Here is a 24033-nt window from a genome sequence, read left to right as displayed (position 1 = left end):
TATTGATAATCTCTGAAAACTAAAAACACTTCAATGTCCATCAATGGTGAATGGATAAGCAAACATCCATACAATAAAAAAGGAATGAACTAGTGATACCTACAACAAAATGGATGAATCTCAAACATTATGCTAAGTGAAAGCAGACAGACTCAAAAGGCTGTCCTGTATGATTCCATTTACATAATATTCTGGAAAAGGCACAAATATAGGAACAGAAATCAGCTCAGATTGCCAGAAGCTGGGAGTGAGGGAAAAGGAGGTGATTACAAAAGGGCATGAGGAAACTTTGTGGGATGAAGGAAATAGGTACACCACGCCTTGACTGGGGTGTATTATGATTGTATAATATGTATGGTTCATATATTCTAATCAAAACTTATGGAATTGTGTATCTAAAAAAGTACATTTTATTCTATGTAAATAAAATTGACTTCAAAAAAAAACAAAAGAAACTACCATATCTTGAGTTATGGTATGATATCAAAGAAAAACACTCACACCAAAGAAACAATTATTAAAATACTATTACTTTTTTTCTAACTATGTATCTGTGTATGACCAGATTTCCTTCATATGCTTCAATCAAAATAACATATCACAACAAACTGAATGGAGAAACAGATACAATAATCCAGTTTTCTTTTACTATAACAATCATTAAGCGATTGTAATTTTACTAATTTTTTTGTTTTGGAAAATATTTTTCATAAAAACTTGTTCTTTACTAACATATAATGGATTATTATTGCTATTTTAAATAAGTTAATATTTAAACATTTTCTTTAATTTTTGATATGGTAAATATTGATATATATCACTATTTTTAAAAAGTTTTGGGGTCTTTAATTTTTAAGAGCTCTAAAGAAGTCCTGAGACTAAAAAGTTTGAGAACAGTGGTTCTACAATATACTAGCACAGAGACGTAGTTGTAAGTTGCCAGTATTTGTGGGCAGTAATGGTGCCACGGACTTCCTCTCAACTGTGGAAGAAATTATAGCATGAACTGACAGGGAAAACTATGTTCTGGTAACTCCATCTCAACTGTGTATAAAAGAATGGGCCCAGCACAGTGGCTCACATCTCTAATCCCAGCACTTTGGGAAGCCGAGGCAGGCAGATCATGAGGTCAGGAGTTCGAGACCAGCCTGGCCAACATGGTGAAACCCCTTCTCTGTTAAAAATACAAAAATTAGCTGGGCATGGTGGCACACACCCGTAATCCCAGCTACTCAGGAGGCTGAGGCAGGAGAATCCCTTGAACCCAGGAGGTGGAGGTTGCAGTAAGCCAAGATCGCACCATTGCACGCCAGCCTGGGCAACAGAAAGAGACTCTGTCTCAAAAAAAAAAAAAAAGAAGGGCTGCTACCACCACTTATCTGTATGCAAACAATAGACACTTTCTAAATTATTTTCAGAAACATGTTGAAAATATGAGCAAGGTAAGTTTCCTCCTTTACCAAATAATACAAAAGCAATATTCAATGCCCCCATTGTTATCTTAAAACAGGAATGGCAATTTTTTTATGTAAAGTTCCAGACAGTAAATATTTCAGGCTTTACAGGCCATGTGGTCTGTCACAACTACTTAACTCTGCCCTTGTAGCATAAAAGCATCCATAGACAATACATGAATGAACATGATTATGTTGCATTAAAACTTTATTTATGGACACTGAAAACTGGATTTCAAGTAGTTTTTACAACTCACAAAATATTATTCTTTTTTTGGATTTTTTTGGTAGTTCTTACAACTCACAAAATATTACTCTTTTTTTGGAATTTTTTTTTCTGCTACCATCTAAAAATATAAAAATCATTCTTAGCTCCAAGATGGATCTGGCCCATAGGCTGTGCGGTCTGCCACCTCCTGGCTTAAAACAACATCCTAATCCCAATAGTCCGTCTAACCTACCTTTTGTTTATTTTGTTGGGAAAGGGGGCTCTGTGAATTATCACCCATTTAATTCATGTTAAAAACCACTATGCAACTATTTCCAATTTCCAAAAGAAGAATCCCACTCAGGCATAGGAACACCCTGAAAACTAAACAAAACTGACAAAAAAATTGAACACTGCCTATAGCAAAAGTGCCAAATAGGTTTTACCTTCAGAGTCAATTCCAACCAGCATTAGTAATGGCTGCGTGGGGCACTATACCAAGAAAGATTTTGAGGATATTTTTAGAGAGGATCTCATAGTATTGGAAGGGAAGGGGAGCAGCATTAGTGTCTTGTATTTGCCATCCTAGTCTAGAAAAAAGCTAAACAAAGCGCCATTTTATTTATTAAAAAGATACTTCCACCATTTTTTTTAAGGTAAATAGGATTCAGGATGGTTTCCTAGATCTAAACTAGAGTGACATTTTTCATAAGTAGAAAGATAATGGCTTATGGGGAATGCTGTGACAATTTCCCCATCCCTCCTCAAGCTGATTCTGCAATCAGTCTCTATCCCATCAAGTCTCTAAAAAAACTCAATATAGTAACATAATGATTATAAAAATAAGTAAATTATATGTATTTTTATATTCTTAAGCTTACATTACAACTTTAAAGGTATAGTTCTAAAAAGGATGGCATGGTTATTTACGTATATTAAGTTTTAACGACATCTCCCAATTTAAAATTTTCTGAAACTTTAAATCTCTACCCACAGATTTATTCTATCAAAGTAACTCTAAATAGTTACTACTGACACTTTCAAAAGAAATAAATAAGTATAAAAGGTTTGCATGCAGGGTTTAGTACAGCAGTTCTTAACCAATGATGTGCATCAGAATCCCCTCTATATTTTCTCACATTCATGTCTGAGTGCCATTATGTAGGTCCTGGGAATGGGCAGCTGAAAAGTTTATTTTGAGAATATATATAAATATACACATACATACACTATATATATATATGCTACTATACATAGAGAGTACATGTATGTGTGTATACACACACACACACACACACACACACTATACTAATGGTGCCATGGACTTCCTCTCAACTACGGAAGAAAAAATAGCATGAACTGACATACTGCAAACTCTTCTGGTAATCTGTCTCACCTGTATTCTATAGAAGAAGGGCTGCTACTTCCAATGTATACAGAATATAGTACATGCCCATGTGTGGGGTTTGTTTGTTGTTTTTGTTTTTCTGCAAAGACCCAGTGGTAATCTAATTTTCCTCCCTACGTAAAACCCACCGGCTTAATAGACTTGGCCTGAATCTGGAATCTATTTCACAAACTGTGACCTTGGACAAGGTACCAAATCCCTCACTACCTTGTTTCCACATCTGTAAAATCAAGCAGATTGATTCAATTTCCAAATTCTTTTCCAGAACCATAATTCACACTCAGTTTACAGTAAATCAGTAAGTCTAATCACACAATCTAGTATGAGTTAATTTATATAATAGTTCTATATTCAAAGTACTGCTTATGGTTTACTGACTAGTACTGACTGCTTCATTCTTCCTACCATTAAAAAAAATAGCAATACACAGAATCTGAAATTTAGTAAAATGTTTTACCATAACTCTGCAAAAGTCTACTTTTTTTTTTTTTTGAGACGGAGTCTCACTCTGTCGCCCAGGCTGGAGTGCAATGGCGCGATCTCGGCTCACTGCAACCTCCGCCTCCCGGGTTCATGCCATTCTCCTGCCTCAGCCTCCCAAGTAGCTGGGGACTACAGGTGGCCATCACCAAGCTTGGCTAATTTTTTTTTTAGCTAATTTTTTTTTGTATTTTTAGTGGAGACGGGGTTTCACCATGTTAGACAGGATGGTCTCGATCTCCCGACCTCGTGATCGGCCCGCCTCAGCCTCCCAAAGTACTGGGATTACAGGCGTGAGCCACCGCGCCCGGCCAAAAGTCTACTTCTATGAGAAAATTTTCACCCCAAGCAACTGTATCTGAGGACAATTCAAGTTTTGTTTTTCAAAAACATGATTAATATATCAACACCAATTTTATACAACCTCTTCCAGAAACAAAAGAGACTTCCCAACTCATTTTATGAGACCAGTATCATCTCGATATCAAAAACAAAGCACAAAAAGAAAAACACAGACCGGTATCTCTCATTAACTTAGGTGCAAAAGTCCTCAACAAAATTTTAGCAAAGAGAATCCAACAACATATTTTTTAAAAGAAAAAGTATTATATCACAGCAAAGTGGGATCTGCTCCAGACATACATGGCTGTCTCAAGGTTCAAAAATCAATCATACAATCTAACAAATCAACAGACTAAAAGTGAAAAATCATATGGTCATATCGGTGGTTGCAGAAAAAGCATTAGATAAAATTGAATACCATTCATAATAATAATAAAAAAACCTATCAGTACACTAGGAATAGAAGGGAACTTACTCAATGTCATAAAAAGCACCTACCAAAAAACCTACAGTTGATGTCATACTTAACGGTGAAAGAACAAATGTTTTCACTGAGCTCAGAAACAAGTCAACAATTTCACTCTCAACACTCTAACACAGTACTGAAACACAGTACTGAAAGTTGTAACTACTGCAATAAGGCAAGGAAAAGAACTTAAGGGCATACTGTCTAGAAAGGAAAAAATAAAACTCCCTCTATTTGCAGATGACATGCTGGTATACAGAGGAATTCCGAAGGAATCTTTAAAAAAAAAAGAAGAAGAAGAAGAAGCAGTCCTGAACTAATAAGTGAGTTAAGTAAGGTCACAGGATAGATGAACAAGACACAAAAATCAATTGCATTTCTATTTGGTGACAATGAACAAGTGAAACTAAAATTAAAAATGCAACACCAGTTACGGTTGCTCCGAAGAAAAATAAAACACTTAGGTATAATTTAACAAAACATGTATAGGATCCCTATGATTAAAATTTTAAAATGCTGATGAAAGAAATCAAATAAAACCTAAACATTTGGAAACACAAACTGTTCATGGATTGGAAGATTGAACATAAAGATGTCAATTCTCCCTAAATTGATGTATAGGTGTAATGCAATTCATATCAAAATTTCAGCAAGTTTTACTGTAAACAAGTATATTCTAAACTTTTTTTGAAAAATAATAATGAAGTAGGAGAAATCACTACCCGCTTTCCTGACGTTAAGGCTTAAAATGTAACTGCAATAATAAAGACAGCAAGGTACTGACAGAGGCACAGAAACATAGATCAGTGAAAAAGATATAGGACCCAGAAAGAGATCTACACACAAACACGTCTAATTCGTTTTTGACAAATAAGCAAAGGCAATTCAATGGAAAAGGAATAGCTTTTCCAACAAATGGAGCTGGAGCAATCAGACATGGTTCAGGCAAATACATTTTGAATGTCCTCACTCTATTATTCCAGTAGTTCCAGAAGGCCCAGCTCTTGTAGAAAGCCTCCCAGAAAAACCTCTCATATGGTGACAATTTCCAAGTTTTCTCAAGGTATGCATAATAAAATCTTAAAAATCTTTTAATCAAGACTCCTCCTTCTCCCAAAGTGCACACTCCTTGCAATCCAATGTAATTGTTTTATATTTACTCACTGATTTTTAAATCAGTTGTCTATATATGTTCTTTTACATGTCAGAATTCCATTGGGGTTAGATTTAAGTGTTCTCACCATAAAAAATAAGTACTGCATATGTGAGGCAATAGATATGTTAATTTGTTTGATTTAGCCATCCCACAACTTATACATATTTCAAACCATGTTGATAATATATGCAATTATTTGTCAATTAAAAAATTAATTTTTTATAAAAATAATGATAGATACCTGATTTAAGGACCAGAGAAGATATATGAGTTAGAATGGCCTAAACTGACATGTCTTTATTTAGAAAGAAGATAGAAGGTGGTGATAGAATGGCATGTCCTTCACCAGACTGTCAGTTTCTTGCAAGCAAATAGTGTAATATTTTCATGACTGAATCCCTAATATCTAGCACAATTCTTGAAACTCAGAAGGCATTCAATTAACATTTGGTAAATTGACACATAGATGTAGTCAATCAAAAAATATCTGGATGTAGCTTAATATAAAATTAGAGTTCTTTTTTTCTTAAACTCTTCCATCTATTACATTCTTTAATCACATTTTCACTAGTTTCCCTTCTTTAAACTTTTTCTTTTTTTTTTTTTTGAGATAAGATCCCGCTCTATAGCCAAGGCTGGAATGCAGTGGTACAATCATAGCTTACTGTAGACTTGAGCTCCTAGGCTCAAGCGATCCTCCTGCCTCAGCCTCCTAAGTAACTAGGACAACAGGTAAGTGCCACCACATACTGCTGATTATTTTTATTTTTTGTATAGATAAGGTCTTGCTATTTTGCCCAGACCGGTCTTGAACTCCTGGCCTCAAGAGATCCTCCTGCCTCTGACTCCCAAAGTGCTGGGATTACAGGTGTGAGCGAAGCACTCAGCCTTGTCTTCTTGTACAGTACAGTTATAGTTGCTTAGAATGTGTCATTCTCAATATGATGAAATACCTAAAAATTTTATCATTGGCATTAAGGAGTTTTTGTAGTCTGCAGCTTTGAATTATATCAATGTAAAACAAACGTTCCAAAAAGAAAAAAAAAAAAAAATGATGCCACTAGGGTCTAAGACTATCCATCTTACTTGAGTTCTAAACACAAACGGTACTTAATGAATGATAAAATGCAAAAACACATTATAACAACTGAATAAAAACCCAATTACTACTGTTTTCCCTCTACTCTTTGAAACAGGTGGATGAAATGTAAATCTTTTAACAATTATCAATTTCACTACACTTTTTTCTGATTAAGATGACAATGTCTTTCATAGTCCTGTGACTAGCTTACCTATCACAATTCTCCTATGTATGCAACCAACGTTAAGCAGAAAAATAAGAACTGTTTCAGGAACTTACAAATTTGAGGAATTTCTGGAAAAACATTCTAATGCTGTCTGAAATCATCAAAAAGTCATTGAGAAATAGTATAAAGAGGTATGAAACAATCTCTTTCCTAAACTTGTGCCTACCACAGGCAACTTAGTCCTCTGGGAAGAGTTAATGAAGTTTCAAATGTAATAAATCCAACTTAAAAAGCAATTCTTGTTTCCCTTTCATGTGTCATTGCTCCTGCCACTTTGGGGACAAACCACAAGTCCAAAGAATCAGCTATAGAAGATGGATTAAATTGAATGATGGTTTTAATCCAAAACATCTTACAGTATAATTTTTTTTAAAGTATCAAAAGTACTATACAAAAGAATGATTTTAGGTACTTGGAAAATTCTGGTATAGTACAATCTTTCATGGCATCAATCGGTAAATGAATACAGAATTTTATTAATTCAGCAGGTATTATTTAACAGTCTCTGACTATGCTTAATAATCATCCTACTGCCCAGAAACTTGCAAGCTACCATAAATAAATGAGTACCAGGCAAACCTCAACACAAAGGATTTCCCAATTTTCCCCAATAAAAAGTTCTTTTTTTAAATTTTTACCAATTTGAAATATACAAACCTTTCCATGTACATCATACAGTCCAATATATAATTGTATTAATTTAGTCTTATGAATGTTTTAAAATCACAAAGCACATAAATTTTACAAAATAACTTTATTCAAACTTTACCTACATCTTCAACAAGTATCTCGTTACTTTCTTTTTGAGTGATCTGTAAGTATCATGAAGTGAATAATCTTTACTTCCATTTAAGTTGTTCTGAGAAACAATACTTTTGGAAGTCATAATTCCATCATTGAAAATGTTTTTCCAAGCCACAAATATCCATTCACATGATTCTAAGATGGTTGGTTTTTTAATTGTGCTACAGGTACATACATACTATGATCTTCACAATGTAACTGCTTACACATCTCTTTTAAAAGTGATTGTAAAGGCTTTTTTCACAACAAATTATAAGAGTATAACTCCCTGCCCACAAATAATTTCTAATTTGTTTAAACTTTTATCTATTCCCTTCTATCTATTTTCCTTCTATCTATTCCCTCAGGAAACCCCTATAGACTTTTAAAACGAGTACTGACTGACATAATTTCAAGCTCATCTATCTTCTCCAAATACTATACTTCTATTCAAAATAAAATAATTGAGAGAGAGCTCAAAATATGAAAAACTTTTTAAGGACTCAAATATAAGATGACTTTTTTTTAGAAATTTTTTTTTATAGAAAACTTTGCTTAATACTGGACATATGCAGATGAAGTATCATCAGTGCCTAGCACAGTATAGGAATTCAGTTAAATTTGCACTAAATCAACAATTCACAAGGCCTAGAATAGAAAAAAGAGGGCTTTGCAGAGAAAATGTAACTAAAGCAGGGCTATTAAGGAGACACAGAACTGTAAGTTAAACAGAGGTTGGGAAGATGAAGACCAAATAAACAGGGTTGTGAATAACCAGAGTGTTTGACAAGACTGCCCTCATTGGACTAGAGCATTCTATATTCTGTAGTATTGGGTATAGTCAGGAGAGGTTTGGAAGTCATCAAAAGAATAAAGGTAGTATTTTAAAGATTAATCAGAAAACGATGAGTAAACTGTTGGAAGAGAACAAAACTCAGGACACTATACTAACTACCCAATAAAAACAAGGGGTATACAATATCTATGCTGATTAAATGGCCACAGGTATCAAATGGATTGTCAAATTAGAACACAAAGATGAAGCTTTTGCCTTCCACAGTCCCTTATTTGTTTTCCCTACGCATAAGAAACTAAAAGATAAAAATGATTTGGTTTATTGGGTTGGGTAGTTAGCTGTTTCTAAATGTTTTATCTTATAAACTTCTGAGAAAACAAAGCTTGCTTCTATACATAATTATCCTATGTTTCACTTCATTGCTAATTATCTTCCTAATATTTGTCTTACTGTCATGAAAGATACACTGTATATTGCCCAGAATAAGTTAGGCATCTTCAAAAATACCTAACACACAACAGAAAATTCTTTTTGCCTACAGCCACAAAATGTGTAGAGTATCTACAAATGCCCGGGTTTTAAGATTAAAATAGTTCCATGCAGTTCTCCGGCCCTAACTCATAAGATGAATTACATCAAAACAGGTACAAGTAAATACAAGTTTTAACTAGGCTGTGCAAAACAGATTTCTAATATTAGATGTTCTTCTTTGCGGGGAGAAGGGATAATGGTGACTGCAGCTAGAGGCCAATACTTGCAGCAGAATTTATAGGCTATTTTTTTGAATGCACAAAAAAACAAAATTGGGCATAAATTTAGAAGAATAAGAGATAAAAGGTAAATTCTCAAAATCAGAACAGAGCTCCTAAAAAAGATTAAAGAAACAAACATGCACACAATAGTTCCTACTAGTTCCTACTAAAACCAACCTAAAAGTGTCAATTACACTGAAAAGACACTACCTACATTAAGGGTTTGTTTAGTTCTTTATTTTACTTGGGAAGATGCATGCCCTCTTTTTAATAAAACATCAATCTGTCACAGAAAGAGTAAAAATGGATCACTTCTGTTTGCTATGAAGATAAGGTGAAATCATCTTTGAGGAACCAGCAATGTTAAGAGTGAGAAATTTGAAAAACAAAAATAAAACAAAGCACAAAAACCTCATCACAAACATTTCCATCAAAGCAATATTTGGTCATTTAAAATCAGCTAATGAAGAAAATTAACAATATATATTACATAGCTTTAAATACTGTAAAAGATGGTAAGCTGATAATTCATAATGACCTTAAATAACAATGGATACAGAATCACTTAACAGGCCATAATCACCAACAGTTTTTTTCATAACTATGTTGCTTCAACTTTTAAGAAGCAAGATTATGGGTATTAAAAAAAAATATAAATGTCTTGTTTATTACTTTTGTGTATTATGTAGTTTCTTTCCTACTTGAAAACTCATTTTGCCAGGCGCAGTGGCTCATGCCTATAATGCCAGCACTTTGGGAAGCCAAGGCAGGCAGATAACCTGAGGTCAGGAGTTTTAGACCAGCCTGGCCAACATGGCGAAACCCTGTCTCTACCAAAAATACAAAAATTAGCTGGGTGTGGTAGCGTGCGCCTATAATCCCAGCTATTCGGGAGGCTAAGGTAGGAGAATTGCTTGAACCTGAGAGGTGGAGGTTGCGGTGAGGTGAGATCGTGCCATTGCACTCCAGCCTGGGCAACAAGAGCAAAACTCCATCTCATTAAAAAACAAAAAAAAAAACAAAAAAAAAACCTCATTTTACTACACATTGAGTCTTTTGATATCCTTTCTCTTCTATATTGATACACATCCTAGAGGCAGTCACCTTTCCTGTTTGGCTGCCCTGGGTTGCTTTTAAGCGTTATGAAAAGTAACACTGTTCAAAAGTTATCATAAAGTCCAAAATGTCCCAAAAGACTTTTGATAGACAAGTTAGATATATGAAGAAAGAGAATAAATTTTCAAATAAACTTTCTGCATTGGCCATACAACATTTTAGGCCCTGTCAATCTAATTTTTTTTTTTTAAACTAAGCCCCTTCCCACCACCAAACAATCACTTCTAAAGGAAAACACAAACATTGTCTGGCATTCTTCCCAGAAATTCTTTTTCCTCTTGTCTGTAATACCCCATATACTTAGTACTTACTATCAGTCTGACAAAACATTACAAGATTCCATCCATCTAACTAAAGTAATATATTTCTATTACTAAACTAAAAGCACAACTAGCACAGAATAAACTAAAAATATAAACATTATATGTTGGGGCACTAGACAATGTGCATGTGGCATGTGTAAGGAGAGTAAAAATACTTGGAAGTCAACATTTAACCACTAGTTACTTAGGGACTTCTTTTTGTTGCTGTCTTCCTTTGAGACAGAGTCTCACTCTGTTGTTCAGGCTGGAATGCAGTGGCCCAATCTTAGCGGCTCACTGCAACCTCTGCCTCCCAGGTTCAAGCGATTCTCCTGCCTCAAACTCCCAAGTGGCTGGAATTACAGGCGCACACCACCACACCCAGCTAATTTTTGTATTTTTGGTAGAGACAGGGTTTCGCCATGTTGGCCAGGCTGGTCTTGAACTCCTGACCTCAAGTGATCCGCCCCTCTGGGCCGCCCAAAGTGCTGGGATTACAGTCATGAGCAACTGCATCCAGCCTTATTTAAGGACTTCTAATGTTAATTCCTGACAAATTACAAAGGCAAGCACCTAAAACGTATTTCGATATTGTTAACACTTAAATGACTAATTATCCCCACAGATGGCTCCAAATAAATACATATCTACCTGGATACAGACCAAAATTTGAATAACTCAATCAATTTCTCAAATCTCTTTCTTAAAATGCCTCAACATAAAGGTTTGAGAGTCCCAAAGAGAGTGGCAAATTTGTAATGGTAGAATTTCCTTTTATAAAAGAGACAAGCAGCCACCCTTTTAAAATAATTATTTATAGTTTGTTTCTTAATTCACTTAAATTGTAGATCCAGTTCAACACAAACGGTACATTTCTGTATTAACAAAATTTTTAGAGGACTTAAATTTCTTAAACCTTTCTCTAAATACAGAAGATACTCTACACAGGGCTTGTTGTTATTTAGTTTAGTAATTGAAGGCAGGTTAGTTAGCATCTTTTTTTTCTATCCTCTCACAAACTTAAGACTTTTGATAGACAAGTTAGATATATGAAAAAAGAATAAATTTTCAAATAAAATTTCTGTATTGGCAATGCAACATTTTAGGCCCTGTTAATCTAATATAAAAAAAAAACCCACACACACACACACACACACACACAAAGCACCTTCTTCTTGAGAGGAGGAGAAAAAAAAAGATGCTAACTAACCTGCATTCAATTACTAAATAACTAGACATCCATTATAATGTTTTCTCCAAAAAGACCTAAAGGAAAGAAAAAAAAAATTCAAGTCACAGATACAGACACACTGATGTACAGGCAGAAAAATTACAATATGAAGGCATCAGAACCAAGAATCATTTCATTTTTAAAGGTAACTGTTCTAACACTCTTAAGAAATGACTTGACATCTTGTTGGGAAGAAATATACTTCAAATTGTTATTATTTGGTTGGTAGCCCAGAACAAAGACATTGATTTTAAAATCAACTATCAAAAAACTTCACTTTCCTAAATACAAAAAGTATATATAGAACAACAGGAACCAGGAAAAGAGCAAATCACAAAACTTCGGATTTATCATTCAACGGAATAACACCTGGGACCACATTTAGGACTGCTTTGCTAGGACAGGCCAAGAAGGCCTGAAAATGTTCCAGATCTCAACTTCCCTGTGCCTTTTTAATAATTAAAAAGGGGGTACGGGAAATGGTTTTAAGAAAAGACCTGCTTTCTTCTCATTTTAACCAATATACGTAAGCTTCTCATAACATTATAAAAGGGATAGATTTCCATTAAACAAAGAGGGAAAAATAGGAGCCCAATGTTTTCCCCTTCAGAATGAGAAAATTTTACCCTTTCTAGCCCTTCCACCCCTGGGCAGGACACTTTGAAATCTATTCTGGTGACATGCTACAAGAAATCTTAGAGGACACTATGTCTTTCACACAGGTACAGCATCTTACGCATTCAACAAATATCTAATGCTGTCATACTAGTTGTAGGCACTTTGACACCTAGGTATTAAACAGAAATAGTAAAAAAGTAATTCCAAAGTTTAAGAAATAGCTAACTTCTTGAAAGGAAGAGAAAAATGAGAAGCTCAATTTTCAAAAGACACAACAAGTAGAAAGTAAAAGAACTCACAAATCTTTCAATAATTCTGAAACTCAACTAAGGCCTATTCTAATTTATCCTGCAACGTAAGAGAGAAGCAAAGAATGACAGACAAGTAACCAGAAGATCATAAAGACAGGATTTCAAGTACACATCTTTACCAATGTACTTTATTATTTTTAAAATCATGTTAATACCTCTGGAAAGAGTAGATTTTTGTCTTAAAACTGACTTTAGAAAATAAAAAGATTAATAAAGAAATATAAAAAAATGATTGAAGTATCCTGAGTTGGCATTAAAAAATGTTTACTGGGGCCAGGCACAGTGGCTCACGCCTGCAATGCCAATACTTTGGAAGGCAGAGGTGTGAGAATTACACCCAGGAGTTCAACACCAGCCTAAGCAACATAGCTATAAAAAAAATTTTTTTAATTAAAAAATGCTTACTAGTCATCACTGCTTCATAACACAGAGCAGCAACCATAACAGCTTCTTGATGGTAGGTAGTAATGATACCTTAGAAAGTAAATAAACCCTCTATAAAGGAATTCATACTAGTCATAAAGATATCACCCACTTATACTAGCACTCTTAATCAAAATAAAACCATGTTATCTAGCTTGTCAAATGAGAATTTACAGATAATTGAAACAACAACAAAAAAGAACATCAGGGAAGAGGTTTAAGGCATAAGCATTAGAATTAGAAAATCTAAGTTAGATTTTTAAAGAATGTGAGTGTCACTGGAAGGTTATTACTGCAAGTCACCAACATCTCTCCCTGCACTACAGCAACAGCCTCTAACTGGTCTCCCAGCTTCCATTTTATCTCATCCAATCAGTTCTTCATCCAGAAGTCAGACAATTTACTAAAGCAAACAAAATCAAGTCACCACCCCAACTTAAAGCCATTCAATGGCTTCCCACTACCCTTGGCCTTAAAATCAAAATCTTTAACAAATCTTACAGGGCTTTCCACAGTTTGGCTCTTCTTTAGCCTCAACTCACATCAGACAAGTGGATACTCTTTGAACATCAAACTATCTCAGGCCTTGATACATTCTTTCTACCACTTTCTCCCCATCCCTAACTTCCTTTTAATAGGTGAGATAATGGAGTGGAGTAAAACATTGAGAAAATGCTTGAAAAAGTTTGCTATGGTTTAAATGTTCACCCCTTCCAAATTTATGTTGAAATTTAATTGCCAATGTATTGAGAGGTGGGGCCTAATGGGTGGCGTTTAGGTCAGAGATTAATGCCCTTATAAAAAGGGCTTTTAGGAGTGGGCTGTCTTTTGTCCTTCTGCCCTCTGCCCTGTGAGGACACAGTAAACAGACCCACACCAGATGCCTTTGCCTTGATCTTGGAGTCTCCAGAACTGTAAGAGAAGAAATTTCTGTTCTTTATAAATTACCTCCTCTCAGGTATTCTGTAATAGCAACACAAAACAGAGTAAAACAAAGTTGAAAAACAGTTATCACCAGTTCACAAAATGAAATGAAAAAAAGCAAAATATCATCTCAAATTCGCAAATACTTCTTAAACCACTGAAAACAGTTTGATTGCATTTAGTAAGTTTGAAAAACATACATTTACCATATGGTCTACTCCCAAGAAACTATCATACTATTCTCTAAACTCTTAAAAAATTAAAATAATCAGTTAAGCTTATATTATTTTTCTATAACCATTACCTTTTCCTCCAAAAAAAGATTTTTTTTTTTTTTTAAGATAGGTCTCTTTCTGTCACCCAGGCTGGAGTGCAGTGGCATGGTAACAGTTCACTGCAGCCTTAACCTGCTGGGCTCAATTGATCTTCCCACCCTAGCCTCCCAAATAGCTGGGACTACAGGTGGCTGCCACCACACCGGCTAATTTTTCTTTTTTTTTGTATTTTTTTGTAGAGACAGGGTTTTGCCATGTTGCCCAGGCTAGTCTCAAACTTCTGAGCTCAAGCAATCCACCAACCTCGGCCTCCTGAAGTGCTGGAATTACAGGCATGAGCCACCATGCCCAGCCTAGGAAAGACTTTAATAGCCTTTCTCTAAAAATCCCTAAGTCACTGTAACACAAAACAAGGGCAGTCTTCCCTTCAAACTCAGAGAAAAGGCAACCAAAAATTTCAGATAAACATTCTAAATCAGATAAATATCTAAATCTAGTTCATAGTTCCTGGCCTCTTTCTTAATAAAAGAAAAAAGTAAAAGTCTTATTTGTAAAAGTCATGTCTGTCCACTTTAAAGGTAAAAACCTCAACCCAACACCTTTCAACAATCACCAAAGTTGTTTTCGATACTGGCTTACATAAGTACTATAAAAGAAGAGTAGCAGGAATAATAAAATCAGATTCACACACGTTTTTGTTTAATATTCCAAAGTATATTTAATTTAAATCTTTCACGTTTACAATTAAAAACATTTCCTCCAAATCCAGCTTAATTCTTTGTCTTGTAAACCAAAATAAAAAATTTTCCTCTGACACTTTTATAGTCTTGTTATATTAACACTGCCTAAAATCTAACAAAAAGACAGTTCTGTCCTATGTTAATTACCACAAAGAATTATTTTAATAGTAGCTCTATAGATTTTGCCCTCATAATTTAATGGAAAAAAAATCACATACTACAGGCAACAGCTTCTACTATAAGTATTCACATTTCTCTGTATAGTCGGTAATTGAGAAATACAGTTTTCAAAGAGTAAAAAAAGCAGCATGATAAATGTAAAGTTTAAAGCAAGGATCAAAGTTACAGCAGAACATAGATAAGACACAGCAACAAAACATGGACAACACAGCCTAGACTAGCCCCCTACAGAAACAGAAAGCTTTCATATAAACATCTGTAAAGCCTATTACTCACATTTAGTTTACAAATTTTATCAACTTCACTAATATAACTTTCACTTGAAAGGTCATGTTTACTTCAACAATAATCAATGATTGATAAGTTTTACTATCTATGTGAACTAATAAAATAAGAAAAACTGTTTACTAAGCAAAGAGTAAAAGCAATTTTTTTTTCAGGAAAAGTAGAACTAAAGAATAATAAACAAAGTTTAACTCCTTACTTTAAATTCAATAGTGGAAGAGTTAAATTAACAAGGTGATATATCTTTCTTTGCTTATGTTCTTCATGAGTTTGTATGGCATCCCTGACCAGGGGCCATGCTAATGTTTTCTCTATTATTCCGATATTAGTATACGTGCTGCCAAAGCAAGCACCTTGCTTATGTTTTAATAAAACAAATGTCTTGAAAAAAACTTTGTGACTTTTGTTAACCTATCCTGAATGTCATTCCCCCATTTCTTTCCTCAGAGAAATGTTTACATCCATCATTTTCTTAAAAAACAAAGATCCACAGAACCATAATAATTAGTGGGAACTGTTCCCAGTCTTCTATTAGTGAAACATTTAAACATAGACAAAAAAATTCTTACTAGTGGGCCACTGAAAGATACCAAAAGATTCAAAAAAGTTCAAATAATAGGGCACTTTTCTCCATGTTAAAAGCTACTTTTGGAACGCCAAAAACTAAATAAGGCCACAGCTGGTCAACTTTTACGTTCAGGTCTACTCAGAGCATAAAATCCTGCGATCAAGACATGTGTAGAAGAAAGTAAAAGAATAGAGAGACACAGCAGCTTTTACTAATAAGGCTACCAGTTATCCCTTTTCAAACTCAGTGGCGTATCTGTGCATTGAGGACATGGGGAAGGGACAGGAGCAACACATAGAAGAAAAGGAGACAAAATGTAGTTGAAAGGACAGAAGGAACAACTGTCTATCAGAACTGCTCTCAATTTAAGCAACTGGCTGGCAGATGAGTCAGGGGTCACCAATTCTAATCCCTGGCCTTCCACTAAATTTGAAGACCAATTCCTAGTGGAACTCATATATCCTCTCCTTGTTCATCACTTTAATCCACCTGCTCCAATTTCTAATGAAGAATAATTCTGCTTTTTAAAAACAAATTAAGAAGAGGAAACAACTGCAATGAAAGAGCCCAAGAGGAACTTACTTATCTACAGGTGTTAAAAGCCCTTATAAGTCTGATGAAGTGAATGACAGTGACAGGCTGATGAGAATTATGTCCCTAGGTGCCACACAGTCCAAGATCTCAGCCTTTAATATTAGCATTTTAAAAATATAAATAAGCAATTTATGGCATATACCTCAACCTTGAGGCATATGCCTCAAGGCATAATTTTGGGGTAAATACCTAAAAGAGAAAACAGCAACACTGGTATATAGAAAATGGGTTTTATTAAACCAAATTTAAATTTTTTGCTCACTTTTGATACATACTTTAAATTTTCTTTTAGAAGCTGTTTTATTCATTTTGTATTTATACTATACAATAAAAAAGAAAAGCAAGAAGTCATGGAAGCCAAAAAAGTGAGATAATTACAAGAATAGAATAAGAGTGAGTAGACTGTTTAAATGAGGAAGAGGAAAGAGGACCAAAAACTGAGGACTGAAGGTAATGAAGGCAATGCCAGTATCATTTAATGCTTTTAAGAGGTGAACACTAGTGCTGTAGAAGATGCTTGCAAGAGCACAGTACTCGGTATCCAATAAAGCTCAATAGTTTTTCTTAATAGAAGTACTTTTTCTTAACATAAGTACACTGTCTATTCTATTTCTGCTTCCCTATTTTGCCACATAATCTTTTACAGTTTTCTGTGATAGATGGTAATGCTTCTAGATCCCTGAAGCTAACCTAAAAGGGAAGGCTGAGAAGTATAAACTTTGAGAGGTTACATGTCCTATGATCTTCCTTTTTATAAAAATGTTTTCTGTAATACTAAACACTTGTAACCTGTGGATGGTAGGTTTGTCCCTTTATCTGACATCTGTGCTAATATCATCTTCAGTTCCTATGTAAAACATACACCAACATACATGGATATGTACATTTATTTGTTCATTTTCAAGCTAGAAGCATACCATTCCTAATTTATTTCATGTAGACAGTACCTACATGTTTATGCCTCTGGAGGTAATAAGAAACAGAGCAATGTTTCTCACAGTGCACAACCTCCATCAAAATCATCAAAATGCTGATTTCCAGGCCTATTCCAGACCCACTGAAATTCTCTCAAAGTGTACTGTTCGTCTGGGGCTCTGCATTTTTAATAAGCAGTTTTTTTATTTCCACAGGGGAAAAAAGAAATTCTATTAGTTATGTGCAGGATTAAATAAAAATTTTTAAAGCACGAAACACTGTAATGAACACAAAGTAGTTACACTGCTCAATAAGAGAGCATATATATCTCTCTGGAAATGGAGAAAATGGGAGATTGTATTTTATCCCCATAAAGTACACTCATGGTAGGGTGGCTCTTTGTTCTGGGTTGGTTTTATCATTAATTGAGAGCAGAAGGGGTTAACTGATGGAAAAAGAGTATTATGGGTAGATTACAGATAATCCTTAAACAGAACAATCTACCTTAAATGATTAATGAGTTACAGAGACTGTGAGAAAAAAATTTATAATACTGACACACTCTAAACCTCTAAATTTAAACAGATATTAATATTTCAAATTATGTATCCATCTGGTTTGAACGTCTATAATCCCGCTTCACCTCTACACAACTAAAATAAGCAAAAAATTAAATGTGGATGAAAGAGATAAAAATAAGCTCATAATTTGGTGGACATGAAATTTGTCATCAAAAACAACTTAATGAGAACTATGATCCACCTAGACTCACCTAGTACAGAAAAGTCACTGCCCTTTAGATGTTACAATCTACAGGAGTCTTACCTTCAAATATCTTTTAACTTAAACCTACCTTTAGAAACTTAAAACTATCTTATTTCATCCCCCACAACAATCCTACGTTGTAAACAGGAATAGGTATTATTATTCCTACCCAACTCCTACTCTAATTTAACACAGTGCATAGTAGATTCATCTTGAACCAAACCAGATCTCAGAATCATCCATTCTAGTGGTTCTCCAATTGGATGTGATATGCAACAGCTATATTTGAGTGTTAAATAAAACTTCCTTGGCTCTACTCTCAGAGACTGACTGAGCAGCCCTAGTGTGCAGCTCAAGAATCTGTATTTTTATCTAACAACCAAAGTGATTCTAATGCCAGAGGTCCTCACACCACAGTTTGAGAAATAATCAAGTCCTACTAAGACCCAGACAGATGAAGTGATTAGGTCATTATATGGTGGAGCTGAGACTCAATCCCAGACGTCTGTCCTCATTTTCATTTTCAACACCAATCACAAAATGAGACTTAGAAACTTCTTTCTTCACCTAATAGGAATTATGTATAAAGAAATTTCATCAACTACTAATCAAGAGATTTCACCAAGCTGAACTCTGAAAACTGCTTTAAGGGGTAACAACTTAGAAGATGTGGTATAAACATGTATTCCAAGAAAACACGATGGTAACTCTTTTTTTTCCCTCTGGATATCCCAAACTAAGACAAATAACAGGAAGATGTGTCATACTAGTCAAAGTTGCTACATATATAATCTCATTTAATCCATGTAATTCTATGAAGTAGGTGTTTCTGCCCATTTTATGGATGAAAAAACTGAGACTTGGATAATTTTAACTTGCAAAGAAATACAAAGTTAAGTGGTCAAGACTGGATTAAAGTTAAGTGCATGAGCTCTTAACCACTTATATACTGTGACCAAAGTCCCTATCACTAGGTCCTATCTTATTTCACTGTCAAAGCAATAAATTCTGATACAGTATTCTGCCTAATCTTTCATTTGCTCTTAAGTCACCAAGAACTTTGTCCAGTTATTACTTTACAAAAATCAATCATTTACCTCAGACTCTTCCTCTCTACTATATTAGCATAATTCATCCTCCATGCCACCCTGCTATCCACATTATTCCTCTGCAATCAATTTTATCTGCTGATCTCAATGGTTTCTCTTGTGTTTCATGAATAACTACTTCTCTCCTCCATGCTATATAGATACAGCGTAGGCTAAAAAGCCCTTGGATGAAAAAGATGTTTTTCTTAAAAAGAACCAACTATTTTGGCCTTGTCATAGAATATTAACCATTGTCGAGTTCTGCCGTTTCCCATTTTCATTTTCTTTCGAATCTCTGCCATTCTCATCTTCCAAATGGTTTCACCATCATCAAAGTTTCATTTCACACCAGTTTCTGACTCTCTCCCAAAAGTATATAGATATCATTTCCTATAGAATTCCCTGCACAAGGTCTACCTTAGAGATTCATATTTGCTCCTCTTATGCTTCCCCAATTTCCTGGCATCATCACAATTTCACAATTTCACCAAATGCTCTAGACTTTAGCTGTCCAATACAGTAGCCATTAGCCATGTATAGTTACAGAGTCCTAGAAAAGTGGCTAATATGAATTGAGATGTGCCGTAAGTACAAGATACACACTGGATTTCAAAAAATTAGTACCAAAAAAACCCACATTAATCATGTTCATATTGATTATACATTGAAATGATATTCTGAATATACTGTGTTGAATAAAATACATTACTAAAATTAATTTTATTTTAAAAACATTTAATGTGGCTACTAGAAAATCTGAAATTTCATTTTTTGGCTCATATTTGCTGCTTGCATTGCATTTCTTTTGCAGCACCACTCTAGACACTCCATAGTGCTAAACTTGATTGTCCCAATGACCTCATTATAACCCATGCCATATGAGGCATTCTTAGAACACAGCCACTCTATCTGTTCAATCATTTCCTCAATGCTATACCAACTAGTTCATCCAATTAAAAAATCTAAAATGATGTCTCATCACAAATAATGTATGTGGGCATTTCAAGGAAAACTACAAGCTAACACGAGTGTCTCCAATGCAAGTGTCAAACAAATGGGCACAGGTGTCAAACAAATGAACACATAAACCAACTTGCCTACCCTAGAAACAGTCCTGTCTTGTACTTGGAAATTACTCTCTCAAGTAATTTCTGGAACTTTTCTTATTGCTTTCTCTCCTGTGTACTTAAAATGTGCCTCCAAGAAGGTAAAGTAATGGCTACCTCTAACAAAGGAAAAAGAAAATCCTGGAAACTATAGAAAGACAAGTATAACTTCTACTAGTAAAATATCTATATGTAAAACTAAATGCATACAAAATGCTAGGAGTTAAAAGATGTGTTATTAAGAAAAAAAAATCATAATTTTCAGAAAGGATGCATTTAAACATCTACAACAAATCCTGCTCAACAAAATGACTCAGGGACAACAGACTTCTACCATGGTCATCTAGTAGTTTGTATGTCAAAGGAAGAGATCAAGCCAATACTTCTTTAATTGTATGGGCCAAGAAATACATCATTGACAACTTTCTTGAATTTGCATCAGTGGCAGTGATAAACCAAAACATCAAATAAAAAAATCACTGCAGTCTATTGCTGCCAGACTGAAAAAGGGGCAAGAGAGAGAAATGTCTGTTGAAAAGTATTCTGAAAATACTAAGCACAACATAAGGTAAGCTATCAATGCTTTAAATCAATTACATGACACATTGAATATCCATGATATTAACTTTCCATTAAGACATAATAAGCTTTTTGCATCAGCGCATGGCTTACTTTTAATTGGGCTTTACACACTACGGCTAATGTGCAAAAATAATGTATGACTTTTTTTGGTAGATGCAAAAGTGGCAGGTGGAACACACTTAAGAAGTGAGCTATCAATCATTAAAATTTTGCTCTGGTAGAATAAATACATATCAAACCACGGGCTCCATATTTTCAATGTTAACTCAAACGAGAAAATGGAAAATACGTGATCAGGTTTGTCACTATGTTGGGTAAAATAACTTGCATCAGAGAACAAGCAATCTTCATAAATAAAAATCTCTAATACAGTAGGCATTCAACAAATTATTTTTCTCCTACTCATGCCAAAGATCAACGAACAAATGAAATCAAGTCATAAGGAATGCAAATGGGAGAAAGAAACAAGAGAAGAAAATGAGCAGAAAAATTAACAAGATGTCAATTAAAAGAAGAGCAAGAAGATGGCAATTTAAGCAGCTCTATAGGTGACCCCAAAGAGTAGAAGGCAAGTTTGTCTTTAAAATGAAATCTTAACACATGCCTAACAAGGAGACTTAGTCCTCAGAATATTATACAATGAATTTTTCAATATATATCTGCTCAATTCCACTGAAACTGAAAAGGCAGTGCAAGGCATAAGAGCAGCTATTCTACACTTTTGCTTGCTAGAACATACAGCAAATAGCATGTTCTTTCTTTTTACTTTTTCTTCACAAAATATTGATATACCTGATATAAAAATATACTTATAATTTTATACATACCTACATAAATGCAGAGGCATCTAGGCTAGATATTCTGCAAATTTTCTTACTTGAATAAAACCATGACCTAAAAGCAGATCAAATTAAATTATTTCTTGATGTCCCTTCAGGTTCTTAGAATTTAGGTATTAAAATGCAAAGAAAATTATTAGCAGGAGCTAAGTGCAGAATAAAGCGTATTCAACCACTAATTTAAGTAGTATTAATATATTAACTTATTGGCATTTACTCAACATTGACAAAGAGAAAGGAAAAACAATTTCTTCCTAGCAAATGTATATCTAAAAAAAAAAATCAAGTCTGAGAACCAGAGGACTTTTAACAAAGCAGGGGAGGCACCTTTCCACACATGAGCTCTGGGCACAGGAGAGGAGACCGAGCTTGTAACAATAACCATATCTAAATGCTCAGAATATGCAAAACATCATGGAAACACACCAAAAGAAATAGAAGAGTCTTTTTCTGCCCTTGGGGAATCTGCAATTCATTCTGAATATCAAATATATCAAGAATTTAGAAATTTATTGAAAATAATTTATAGCTTATTGGCAAACAGAATACATGAGGAATGTGAATAAAGACTAAAAGGAATAAAAAAGATTAATTAAAAAAGGCTTCATAGAAGCAGTATATGAAAAAGATTCTAGCTATATTTGGAAAGTATAAAAAGAAGTATATAAAGAAGGAAGAGGGTACTCAGGGAAAAGAATGGCACATATGCAGAAAGCAGTCTGTACTGAGAAGTAATGAAAAAGGAAACTCATTAAAAGGGAAGAAGGAAAAATGGGGTCGTCTTCACGATATAGTCAGTGGATTAAACAGGAGAATGAAATGAGATAAATCAGGGTAAACAGTTCTGGCAACTAAAAGACTCACGACAATTATCTATGATATTCAGAGTTACTGCATACTGACTTTATAGGTTACCAAGCCTGCAGACGTAAGGGTTAACGCATAGATCTCCAATATTTAGTGCCAACTCCATACCGGGCAGCCCACAGGGTACTAGACAGGCCAAAGAATTGTACGAAATGTGACATCTGCTCTCAAGACTCAAACACTCTAACAAGAAAAATCAGAAGTGGCATGTTAAATTCAGCATTCTGGCAAGGTATACTTCACCCAAAGACTAAATCAAAAAAGGGCAGATACATAGAGTTATTTCATATTAAAAGTAGCATTTTTTATTAAATTAATAACAAGTAAAGATGATCAAGTAGAATATTAAAGAGAGGAAAAAATAGGCCAATACTTAATGTAATGTTATGCTAATCACAATGACTAACAGGCATTTATGATATAGTAGGTTTTCTTATAGGTCAGACATTTTTCACTCTACTAATTTTTTTCTTTTGCTTTAAAGAATACACCACATCAAGACCCTCTCACACACCTGACAACACCTTCACATCCCCCCTCCTCATACATCCTCCCATATACCCCTACACCCGCCTATACCCCTTCATACAGCCCCAAACACCTTTCCAACTCTTTTACTCTGACATTCAAGGACCTACATAAATAACCTGGCAATAATTTACCCTCCCAACCCAGTTCTAAACCCTACAACTGCAAACATACTGTTCTCACTGTCCCACCCTATCTTAGTTCATGCCCCTTCCCTTGCCTTCCCTGCAACTTCTCACCCCCTCAACCACAACCACTTTTTCAGCTATATAGATTTTAACTCATCTTTCAAGGTTCACTGAAGTCCCATTTCCTTCATGAAGCTTTCCAGCCTACTTTGCCTCTTGATTTTTCTTTGTCCTGGATTTCTTAGTTACTCAGCTGGTATTCATCTGGTTTCTCATGCAATTTTGCATTTAAATATAAACTATATTGTAACATTTACTGTTGATTTAAATATAGAATTCTCCCTTCAACTAGAGCATAAGCATAGGCCACAGCTTTCTGTTTTCTCCACAGCAACAAAATAAAAGGCACACTGCTTTTCAATGGCTGTTACCCTATATGTTATTCCCCTATTTAACCTAATCTTGTCTAACAGTTCCCCAAACACATTCAATCCCT

At 34.6% G+C, this 24033-nt stretch overlaps 1 protein-coding gene and 1 pseudogene across 2 annotated transcripts in view; both read right to left on the bottom strand.

Annotated features, from left to right (window-relative positions):
- The window catches only part of ACVR2A (activin A receptor type 2A), an 88202-nt gene that overhangs the window by 38975 nt on the left and 25194 nt on the right, over nt 1–24033 (bottom strand). The gene's annotated exons all lie outside the window — the stretch shown is intronic.
- On the bottom strand, nt 15795–15910 carry LOC129032222 (U6 spliceosomal RNA; annotated as a pseudogene).

The sequence above is a fragment of the Pongo pygmaeus genome, chromosome 11, assembly GCF_028885625.2.
Source record: "Pongo pygmaeus isolate AG05252 chromosome 11, NHGRI_mPonPyg2-v2.0_pri, whole genome shotgun sequence".
NCBI lineage: Eukaryota > Metazoa > Chordata > Mammalia > Primates > Hominidae > Pongo > Pongo pygmaeus.
Note: the sequence above shows the minus strand (reverse complement) of the source record. Positions and strands in the feature narration are given on the sequence as shown.